The sequence below is a fragment of the Pseudophryne corroboree genome, chromosome 6 (assembly GCF_028390025.1).
Source record: "Pseudophryne corroboree isolate aPseCor3 chromosome 6, aPseCor3.hap2, whole genome shotgun sequence".
In the NCBI taxonomy this organism is placed as follows: Eukaryota; Metazoa; Chordata; class Amphibia; order Anura; family Myobatrachidae; genus Pseudophryne; species Pseudophryne corroboree.
Window position 1 is genome coordinate 593,425,152 of NC_086449.1, and position 10,252 is coordinate 593,435,403.

The window sequence follows — 10,252 nt, forward strand, 5'->3', positions numbered from 1 at the left end:
TCCTACTTCTGCCCCCTCAGTCCCACGAAGCAGGGAGTCTGTTGACAGCAGTTCTCCCTGAAAACAAAAAACCTTACATAAGTCTTTTCAGAGAAACTCAGTAGAGCTCCTCAGAGTGCATCCAGTCTGCCTGGGCACATTTCTAAAACAGAGGTCTGGAGGAGGGGCATAGAGGGAGGAGCCAGTTCACACCCATTGAAAAGTCTTAAGAGTGCCCATGGCTCCAGCGGAACCGTCTATACCCCATGGTCATGAAGTGGACCCGAACATCCTCTAGGACACAGGTTCTCAAACTCGGTCCTCAGGACCCCACACAGTGCATGTTTTGCAGGTAACCCAGCAGGTGCACAGGTGTTTTAATTACTCACTGACACATTTTAAAAGGTCCACAGGTGTAGTTAATTATTTCACTTGTGATTCTGTGAGACCTGCAAAACATGCACTGTGTGGGGTCCTGAGCACCGAGTTTGAGAACCTGTGCTCTAGGACGTATGAGAAAATACATTCCAGGGTGCTCATTTCAGAAGTGAACAACTACTCAGTGGGAGATAATCAGCTTCCAACCCTCTAAAAAAAAGTACTAGAGGAAGGTGAGGGTTGTGGATAAAAATAAGTATTTAATTTCATGCTATTCTAAAACAAAAGTTGTTAGTTTTGGGAAAATCTATCAAAGATTGCCTGTCCTTCAATCTTTCCATGCTATTCCCAAAACACTGTTTTAAACCTTTTATTTTCAAACAAAGTGCTTGTAATCTGTTACTGTGTATAGATTGTGCACTTTTTGTCTTATTATATATCCTTTAACAAATGTTGTTGTGTATTTATACGATTTCAGGTAATTAATGAGCGCTTGATTATTTGGTAAAGCTACCTATAGGAAACAGGACATTGTTAGGAACCGTAGAACTGATTAAAGCAGAGTGCGGGTGAAATGAAGACTGTCCAGCCATATATATTTTGATTAACCCTTGCACATTTGTGTCACAAGCAGACTCAGTTACTTTAAGTTCATGTTGTGACACCCCACTACATTTTCTCCTTTTCTCTTTTTCCATTTCTCTTCTGTCTCTCCCCCTAGAAATATGTGCTACACTCCTTTATTACATATCAACAATCTTGTTACACAAAATGGAATATAGTTTTTGATCAGCTTCACACCTTAACACCTACAGTACTTTACTGTACATGTAAAAGCCACACGTCACCCAACTGCTTCCATTGTCCACTGCAAACTTTATAGTAGCTTATCTGCTAGGGGCACATATTCCTTCACCTAGGCTCCTTTATACTCTTTAGATGCACTGTTCATAAGAAATGCATCCATTATTTTAGCTCCTGAAGTTACTTTTATGCTAAATATAGTTTATTGGATAATGCTTTATAAGGCGCCCATAATTTTATTGCGATTGACATAAACACTTCTTTAAGCTAGCTTACCACTAAAATAACGACACACTCAAATAACGACATGGACATGGTTAGCTGTAGTTAAAGGTCAGACGATATTTATTGATCGCTGACCTGTTCTTTGAACTATAATTGTAATTGAATTGGTCTTATATTGGAGGATGGCAAAGGAAAAGTCGCTACCAGACACCAGCTCCAGTCATTTAGATTGAAACACAAAAACTGAGGAGGGGACTAAACCACAACACCGCCTCCTCCCTACATAACCCGCATTGTGCAGGACTCACCACTCTTTTCTCTGGCAAACGTTTGGTTCCCGCAGGGGAACGTCTAAATGTCCAACCGCAAGGTAAGGACACACCTGCCGTCCTTCTAAAGAGGGTGCCCCACAATGACCACTTATGCCCATCTGATCGCTGGTTGGTAGCGACTTCCCGCCACAAATGTTTAACAAACTGCCCCGCCATCCAAACCAATAAAAACCAGGAAAACAAGAAAGCTAACTGAAAGGACCAAAACCCCTGGTAAGAAAAACCTGCAACACTCCAGCCGGAGAAGAAGAACCCCTTCCTCCTTGTCGAAACTGCGGCTGACGCAGTACAAGCAGATGATGCCTGACCACCTAAAAGCAATAACTCAGAACATCAGCTGTCCTACGTGCCAAGTAATGCCCTGCCGCCCAAAAATGTAAGAGTGGCCAAACCAGCCATTCCTGTTCAAACCATCGACGGCTGCAAAAGAAAAACACCCTAAAATCATCACACTGACATACATCACATAGGAAAACCAAGTGACAGATAACAGAATTAACCCAAGTGAAGGAGAAAACTCAAAAAAACCTCCCGTGGACCTTTGATGAGCCATTTTTAATTAGGCCCCCTCGGAGGAAAATTTTAAAATTCACTTCACACCCTCGATTCCTGAACGCTACCCGTTCAAAAACCGACGGGTAAACAAGCTTTTGGGTTAGCGCAACAGGCGCAACTAAACATTATCCACATGCAGAAGGCTTATAGTAAGCATCCCTCCACGGAGCACCTCCTGAATAGCTGCCGTGGAGGACCCTGTGGCTGCCGCACGGTAGCCACCCCCATCCTTATGGAATAGGACCTAAGAAGTATACCTCCAATGGTCCTCCCCTTGAATAGCTGCCGAGGAGGACCCTATGGCTGCCACACGGCAGCCAACCCCATCCGTAAAGGACTTGGACCTAAAAGCATACCTCCAACGGACCACCTCCTGAATAGCTGCCGCGGAGGACCCTGTGACTGCCGCATGGTAGACACCCCAATCCGCAAGGAATAGGACCTAAGAAGTACACCCCAACGCCCCAGCTCCTGAACCGCTGCCGTGGAGGATCCTGTGACTGCCACACGGCAGCCACCCCAATCCGCAAGGAATAGGACCTATAAGGAGTAAGCCTCCAACGCCCCAGCTCCTGCACAGCCGCCGTGGAGGACCCTGTGGCTGCCGCATGGCAGCCTCCCCAATCCGCAAGGAACAGGACCTAAGAAGTATACCTCCAACGGCCCAGCACCGGAACAGCTGACGAGGTGGACCCTGTGGCTGCCGCATGGTAGCCTCCCCAATCCGCAAGGAATAGGACCTGCAAGAAGCATACCCCCAACGGCCCCGCTCCTGAACCGCTGCCGTGGAGGACCCTGTGGCTGCTGCATGGTCAGCAGCCCCAGTCCGCAAGGAATAGGACCTATAAGAAGCATACCCCCAACGGCCCTGCTACTGAACAGCTGCCGAGGAGGACCCCGTGGCTGCCGCAAGGTAGCCACTACAAACCGCAAGGAATAGGCCCTAAGAAGTATATCTCCAACGGCCCAGCTCCTGAATAGCTGCTGTGGAGGCCCCTGTGGCTGCCGCATGGCAGCCTCCCCCATCCGCAAGGAATAGGACCTAAGAAGTATACCGCCAATGGGCCAGCTCCTGAACAGCAGCCGTGGAGGACCCTGTAGCTGCCGCATGGTAGCCACCCCAATCCGCAAGGAATAGGACCTAAGAAGTATACCCCCAACGACCCCGCTCCTGAACAGCTGCCGTGGTGGACCCTGTGGCTGCCGCATGGTCAGCCACCCAATTCCGCAAGGAATGGGTACCGAACCCAAACACAGCAGCAACACTGTACATTAGTGAGAGGACCCGCGAGCGCCTGTATCAGCAACTGGTCGCCCCCCCGGAGGCCCATCTATACTCATGCGCCAGGCGCAGCGGGCAGACACCCACCTCCTCCTGGGCCTCCAAGGACACCCAGCGACCCCCAGCTGCTTGATCTGATTTGGAGCACACCATCCTGCAGAGCCACCGACCATCCTGCAACATGCATTACAGAAAAGGCCCCGGAAATCCCGAAATGCCTGCTGCTCGCCACTACTCGCTTACCCCCCAAACCCAGAAGAAAGCCCAGCAAGGGCTAATCTCAAACAGGGGGGCCACCTCCAACACCGCCTCGGCGACAGGAGGCAGCACATCCAGCAACTCCGCCAAAAATTGCAACGCAGCAGGCCTACGGGTATCTGCAGGCGCGGGGCGCACCCTAACCCCAACCCTTAAGCACCCACGAAAGGGGCGAAAGACCAGGTGGGGCCCACCAGACCGCGTAGCCAAGAACGGAAGGATACATGGCTGCCTTGGACCTACCTCCCAGATAACGCTCGAACACGAAAACCATCAACCGTCTACCAGGGACACACCCGCTGTATCCAACCTACTGAAAAAACACCAGGATGCAGCAGACGCCCCAAACGAGGAAGGAGCCAACGCATGCCTAGACCGAGTATCCACCCATACAATCCGCCCGACAGAAGCCGGGCATGAGAAAACCTATGTCGCCACCCCCTGAACCCACTTACGGCACTTATCAAACTGAAATGAGACAAAGCATCCGCAAACCCAATCCGACTCCGGGCGCGCAATGGTAAAACTGCGCCGCAAGCCGACAAACAAATGTCGCAACAGTTGCAAAGCCTAGGGGGACTGGAGGGAACAAGGAGGAGGAGGCCCGAAAAACCTCCCCGTAACAAACCTATAGGACTGAAGACCGAATCCACGAAAACATCTCTGATCTCGCGGGAAGGGAAATTGCGTGACGCTACTTGGCTGACCCCGCAGCGGCCCGCAGGTTTCCTGCAAACTATGCCACCCATGGGGATAAACCTGCTCGCAAAAAAAGGGGGGGGGTGAGCCGAACGACGACTGACCCGCTAAAACCCAACTTCGCGTTGCCCCAAGCAGTGGTTAATGAAACCAAAAGTGTCGGTAACTTGTCAGCGGGGAGGCGACAGCAATCCGCCATTGTGCCCAGTGCCAACCCCTGAAAACTCAGGCAACCGGTAGGGCCCTAGCAGCGCTCCGGGGCAACGGGAAACACCCAGGACCCCGAACAAGACCTGGCAACCTACAGAAAGATAGCTGCAAACCGAAATGCCTCCCAGACCCATGAAGAGAAAATAGTCCCGGTAGCGAGCAACACCGGGGGGGGGGGGGGCGGAGACGGACAGTATGCACCAACGCAAGAAAGTGCCGCATTTCTCAAAGAGGCACATGAGACAGAAAACCCCAGGGACACGCACCATCCACAGAAAACTGGCACCTAATCGAGGCCCGAAAAATTGCAGGGGATAGGGGCAAAGGGGAAGAGGCGAAAACACGACCCAACATCTGAGTTAGCCAAAAGGGAGGTACCCGGCCCATAGTCCTGAAACAAAACGCAGAGTCCCTAAAAGACTAGCACTCACTCCGCGCACGGTATCGGAAACGGAGCATGAAAAGAAACCCCATGAGGATAAGACAAATGCCCAAGCCGGTTCTGCGCCCACCTTCCGCCGGACCTGACGCGGGACATCGTGAGCGGACATAAATAATGCCAGCGCGCCACCACGGGCAGGTTACCCGCTCGCGGCTGGTGCACCGTCACTGGCCGGGTGACAGGCTTCACAAAGTTGCATGAGTGTCGAAAACTGGAGTGGACGCCTGTGGTATACTAGCCCCTGCCACAAGCGAAACCCCACCACCACCACCACGGAGCGCAAAAACAGAAGTGCCAACTGCGAGGGGCCTGCGACCTGGGACCCCACTGTGCGGTCCGGCCTGCCGGGTGACCCCCAACCACAAAACCAAGGAAAAAACGACGTTCCCACCCCGATCACGATGGACTTCACGTAGTAATCTCCCCAAGCGGAAACCTAGGATTTAAATTGCGAGCGCGGACACAAAACTTCACCATGTGGGGATACGTGGCAGGTCGCTACCCGGTGCCACAATCCGTAAAATCAATCCAAAAACCGTAACCACAGATGAAAGTATGGAAAGCCTTCGCCTCAATGCCCCCCCCTTGTCTGCCTTCTTCGCGAACCGCATGTTATGCACACCAGTGCCTGCAGGAAAGTACTGGTGTCAGAACTGTTATGCACTCCAGTGTCTGCAGGAATGTACTGGTGTTTGAACTGTTATGCAAAACAGATGGACTCACAGACAAACTGGGGGATATGACATAACGTACACAGAAGGTGATAGGGTAACAAAATACACACAAAGTGAACAGAGAAGCCCAGAGGCTAAGGAACTGGGTATCTCCCTTGTATTAGAACTGCTCAGATGGAAAAGCAAGATGTTGTGTTTTAATACGTAGAGAACCCGAAATGCTGTTGCTAAGGGCAACAGCAAAACCCTAAAGGGTTACCAACGGGTGTGGCAGTAAACTCCTTGGTCAGAGATGGAATGATAGACACAAGGAGAATCTCCACAATCCTAATTCTCACTTGCAGTGCACAGGTTTTAGCTTACTGCCACTAAACTGACCCCTGACACCTAGCACAGTGAGACAGGATTAGAAAGGCAAGTCTTAGAATACAGCCGCAAACTTGCTAAGTTCACAGATTAGTAACAGAACCCCAGCAAGCTAAACGACTGACTCCAGTCTTACTGCTAGGTCTGGATTGGCAGAGTGTAATACCAAATCCCCAGGCCTATTTGCAGTAAGCAACAAACAAATACAAAGCTACACAGTACTGGCTAACTTTCATGAACTGACTAACCAACAAAGATTCAGCAGCATCTGCTTACCCTGAAAAGGGGCCTTATAAAGCAGGTGCTGTCCACGCCCCACTCAGACCTCACAGACTGTGAGCACAAAAACCAGCACCGGATCCCCTGCCGTGCACAGAGCCTATAACCACTGCACAGCAAAAGACCCGAACCGGAGTATCAGCTGCGCTCAGGTTACTCCACTAGCACTTGTCTCCCGGTTGCCATGACGACGTGGCAGCACAGGGCAGGAGACCCTAACAGTACCCCCCCTCTGACGAGGGGTCAAAGAACCCCTACCACCGGGTTTATCGGGGAACTGCGAGAAGAAAGAGCGTATCAGTCTGGGGGCATGAAGATCACAACTGCGCACCCACGACCGCTCCTCCGGGCCATACCCCTTCCAGTGCACCAAAAATGACAGCCGACCCCGAACCACCTTGGAGTCAAGAATCCTTTCAACAACAAACTCCCTCTGGCCACGTATCAGAAGAGGGGAAGGTCTTCCACTGGAAGAAGGATTACTAATCGCCCGTTTTAAAAGGGAACAATGAAATGTTTTATTGATACCCAAAGAACGGGGCAGATCTAACTGAAATGCCACCGGATTGATAACCCTGGTGATCTTATAAGGGCCGATGAACCGGGGCCCTAACTTATGAGATGGCTGTCTCAACTTCAAATTCTTGGTAGACAACCAGACGAAGTCTCCTAATTTGAAGCTGCAGGGTCTTTTCCGCTTATCAAAAATCCTTTTGGTCACTAATGACACAGACACAAGGGCTTTCTTCACTTTCCGCCAAATACCTCTAAGGACCGAAACCACAGAGGAACCACCAGGCGTGGAGTCCAGGGGGTCAAAAGAATTGGCCTTAGGATGATGCCCATACACACAAAGGAAGGGAGAGATCCCTGTAGCAGAGTGAGCCGCGTTGTTATAGGCAAACTCCGCCATGGACAGATGAGCAACCCAGTCAGTCTGACACTTGGAGACATAACACCTGAGGAACTGCTCCAAGGACTGGTTCACCCTTTCAGTCTGCCCATTAGACTGCGGATGGTAGCCTGACGACAAGCTGACAGAAATCTGGAGATCGGAACAAAATGCCCTCCAGAATTTGGCCACAAACTGGGATCCGCGGTCAGAGACCACATCAAGTGGCAACCCGTGGAGACGCACAACATGCAGCATAAATAATTCAGACAGGCGTCTGGCTGATGGCAGCCCAACCAGTGGAACGAAGTGCGCCATCTTCAAAAACCTGTCAACGACAACCCAGATGGCTGTCATCCCCGAGGATTTGGGCAAGTCCACCACAAAATCCATTGAAATGTGGGTCCATGGCTTAGATGGGATAGAGAGTGGATGTAATGGGCCAACAGGAACCCCTCTAGGAGTCTTATTTCGGGCACAGATGTCACATGCCCGAACCCACTGATCCACATCCTTAGCCACCGAGGGCCACCACACCGCCCTAGATAGCAACTCCCGAGTTCTGGCAATACCCGGGTGACCTGCCGACTTCTTGGCATGGAATTCCAGGAACACTCGCTGTCTTAACCTAGGAGGCACAAACAAAAGACCTACCGGAAGGTCTGGAGGAGCCTGCTCCTGTGCTCTAAGGACTAATGATAAGAGGTCCTGGGTAATGCCCACTTTAATACATGATGGGGAAACAATGGGCAACGGCTCCTCGGTGGTCTCCTGGATTGGAGCAAAACTCCGCGAGAGCGCATCAGCCTTGATGTTTTTTGACCCAGGGCGATATGTTATCAAAAAATTAAAGCGAGCAAAAAACAAAGCCCATCGTGCCTGCCTGGCATTGAGACGCTTCGCTGACTCTAAATATGCCAGATTCTTATGGTCAGTGAGAATTGAGACCACAAACTTAGCCCCCTCAAGCCAGTGTCTCCACTCCTCGAGTGCATCCTTAATAGCCAACAATTCCCGGTTACCCACGTCATAATTCATTTCGGCAGGCGAAAATTTCTGGGAAAAGTAAGCACAGGGATGAAGGCGATTATCAGACACTCCCATCTGAGAAAGCACTGCCCCAATACCCATCTCAGAGGCATCCACCTCCACCACAAAAGGACGCTCTGGATCTGGGTGTCGCAGCACCTTGGCCGAAACAAATGCCCTTTTGAGACGGGCAAAAGCCGCTTTAGCCTCACAAGACCAGTGAGCAACATCCGCCCCTTTCTTCGTGAGTGCCACCAAGGGCGCCACTATAGACGAAAATCCAGCGATAAATCGTCTATAAAAATTCGCAAAGCCCAGGAAACGCTGAAGCGCCTTCAAACTAGTGGGCTGCACCCAATCCAGGACTGCCTGTACCTTGGAACCCTCCATTTGGAAACCTTCTGGGGAGATAATATATCCTAGAAATGCGATTTGCTGAACTTCAAATTCGCACTTCTCCAGCTTCGCCCCAAGCCGGTGGTCTCTGAGTTTCTGGAGGACTAAGCGTACATGCTTCCGATGTTCCTCCAGGGAATGGGAGAAGATTAGGATGTCATCTAAGTATACAACTAAGAATCTATCCAAATATTCCCTGAGCACATCATTCATGAAATCCTGGAAGACTGCCGGGGCATTACAGAGCCCAAAAGGCATCACCAAATATTCATAATGCCCTGAGTGGGTATTAAAGGCAGTCTTCCATTCATCCCCCTCTCTTATTCGGATTAGATTGTACGCACCGCGTAGGTCAATCTTAGAAAAAATGGTGGCAGTACGAAGCTGGTCAAACAAGACCGAAATGAGAGGCAGTGGGTATGAGTTTTTAATCGTGATACGGTTCAATTCCCTGAAGTCGATGCAGGGTCGCAACGAACCGTCCTTTTTACCCACGAAGAAGAACCCCGACCCAACTGGAGACTGTGAAGGTCTGATAAATCCCTTAGCCAAGTTCTCCTGAATGTACTCTGCCATAGCCTGAGTCTCAGGACGTGACAGGGAGTACAACCTGCTCTTGGGAAGCTTAGCATTTGGCAACAAATCAATGGCACAGTCATAGGGGCGATGGGGAGGTAGTACCTCTGCAACTTTTTTGGAGAACACGTCCGCAAAATCTGCATAACACCCTGGCAATCCTGGCAAACTTAGCTGCGAGAGCCTGACTGGAAGGCTCAAGCAACTCCTGAAACAATCAGTACCCCAACTAAGAATCTCCCCAGAGACCCAGTCAAATTGAGGATTGTGGGCCCTTAACCAGGGTAACCCCAACACCAATGGGGCAAAAGTACAGACAGTCACATAAAAGGACAATTTTTCAGAGTGTGTGGCTCCAATAAACAAAGAAATCTGGCTAGTGCAAGAGGTAATTTTACCTTGGGATAATGGTTCCCCGTTTAACCCACAAATCTCAATTTCCGATGCCAAGGGTACTAAGGGAACAGAGTGTTTCAGGGCGAATTGGCGGTCCATAAAAACCCCGTCGGCCCCACTGTCCACAAAGGCCTCAGTCTTGACAGTTTGACCGAGGATCTTCAAGGTCACCGGAATGATAAAAGTCTTCTTGGGAAATTCTGACTTCTGGCCTGACAGGATATTTCCCATCACCCTCAGGCCCTGAAGTTTTCCGGCTTTTCTGGGCATGATACTACCACATGACCTTTATTCCCACAGTACAAACACAACCCCTGCTGTCTCCTCCGCGTCTTCTCACGCGAGGAGAGGCGGGTAGCCCCAATCTGCATAGGCTCCTCAGAAAATTCCTCAGAGTCTGAGGTTCCCTTGGGAAGGAAGGAAATCTCAGTCTCCCTTTCAAGCCTACGCTCTCTCAGCCGTCTATCCACCCGGATGGAT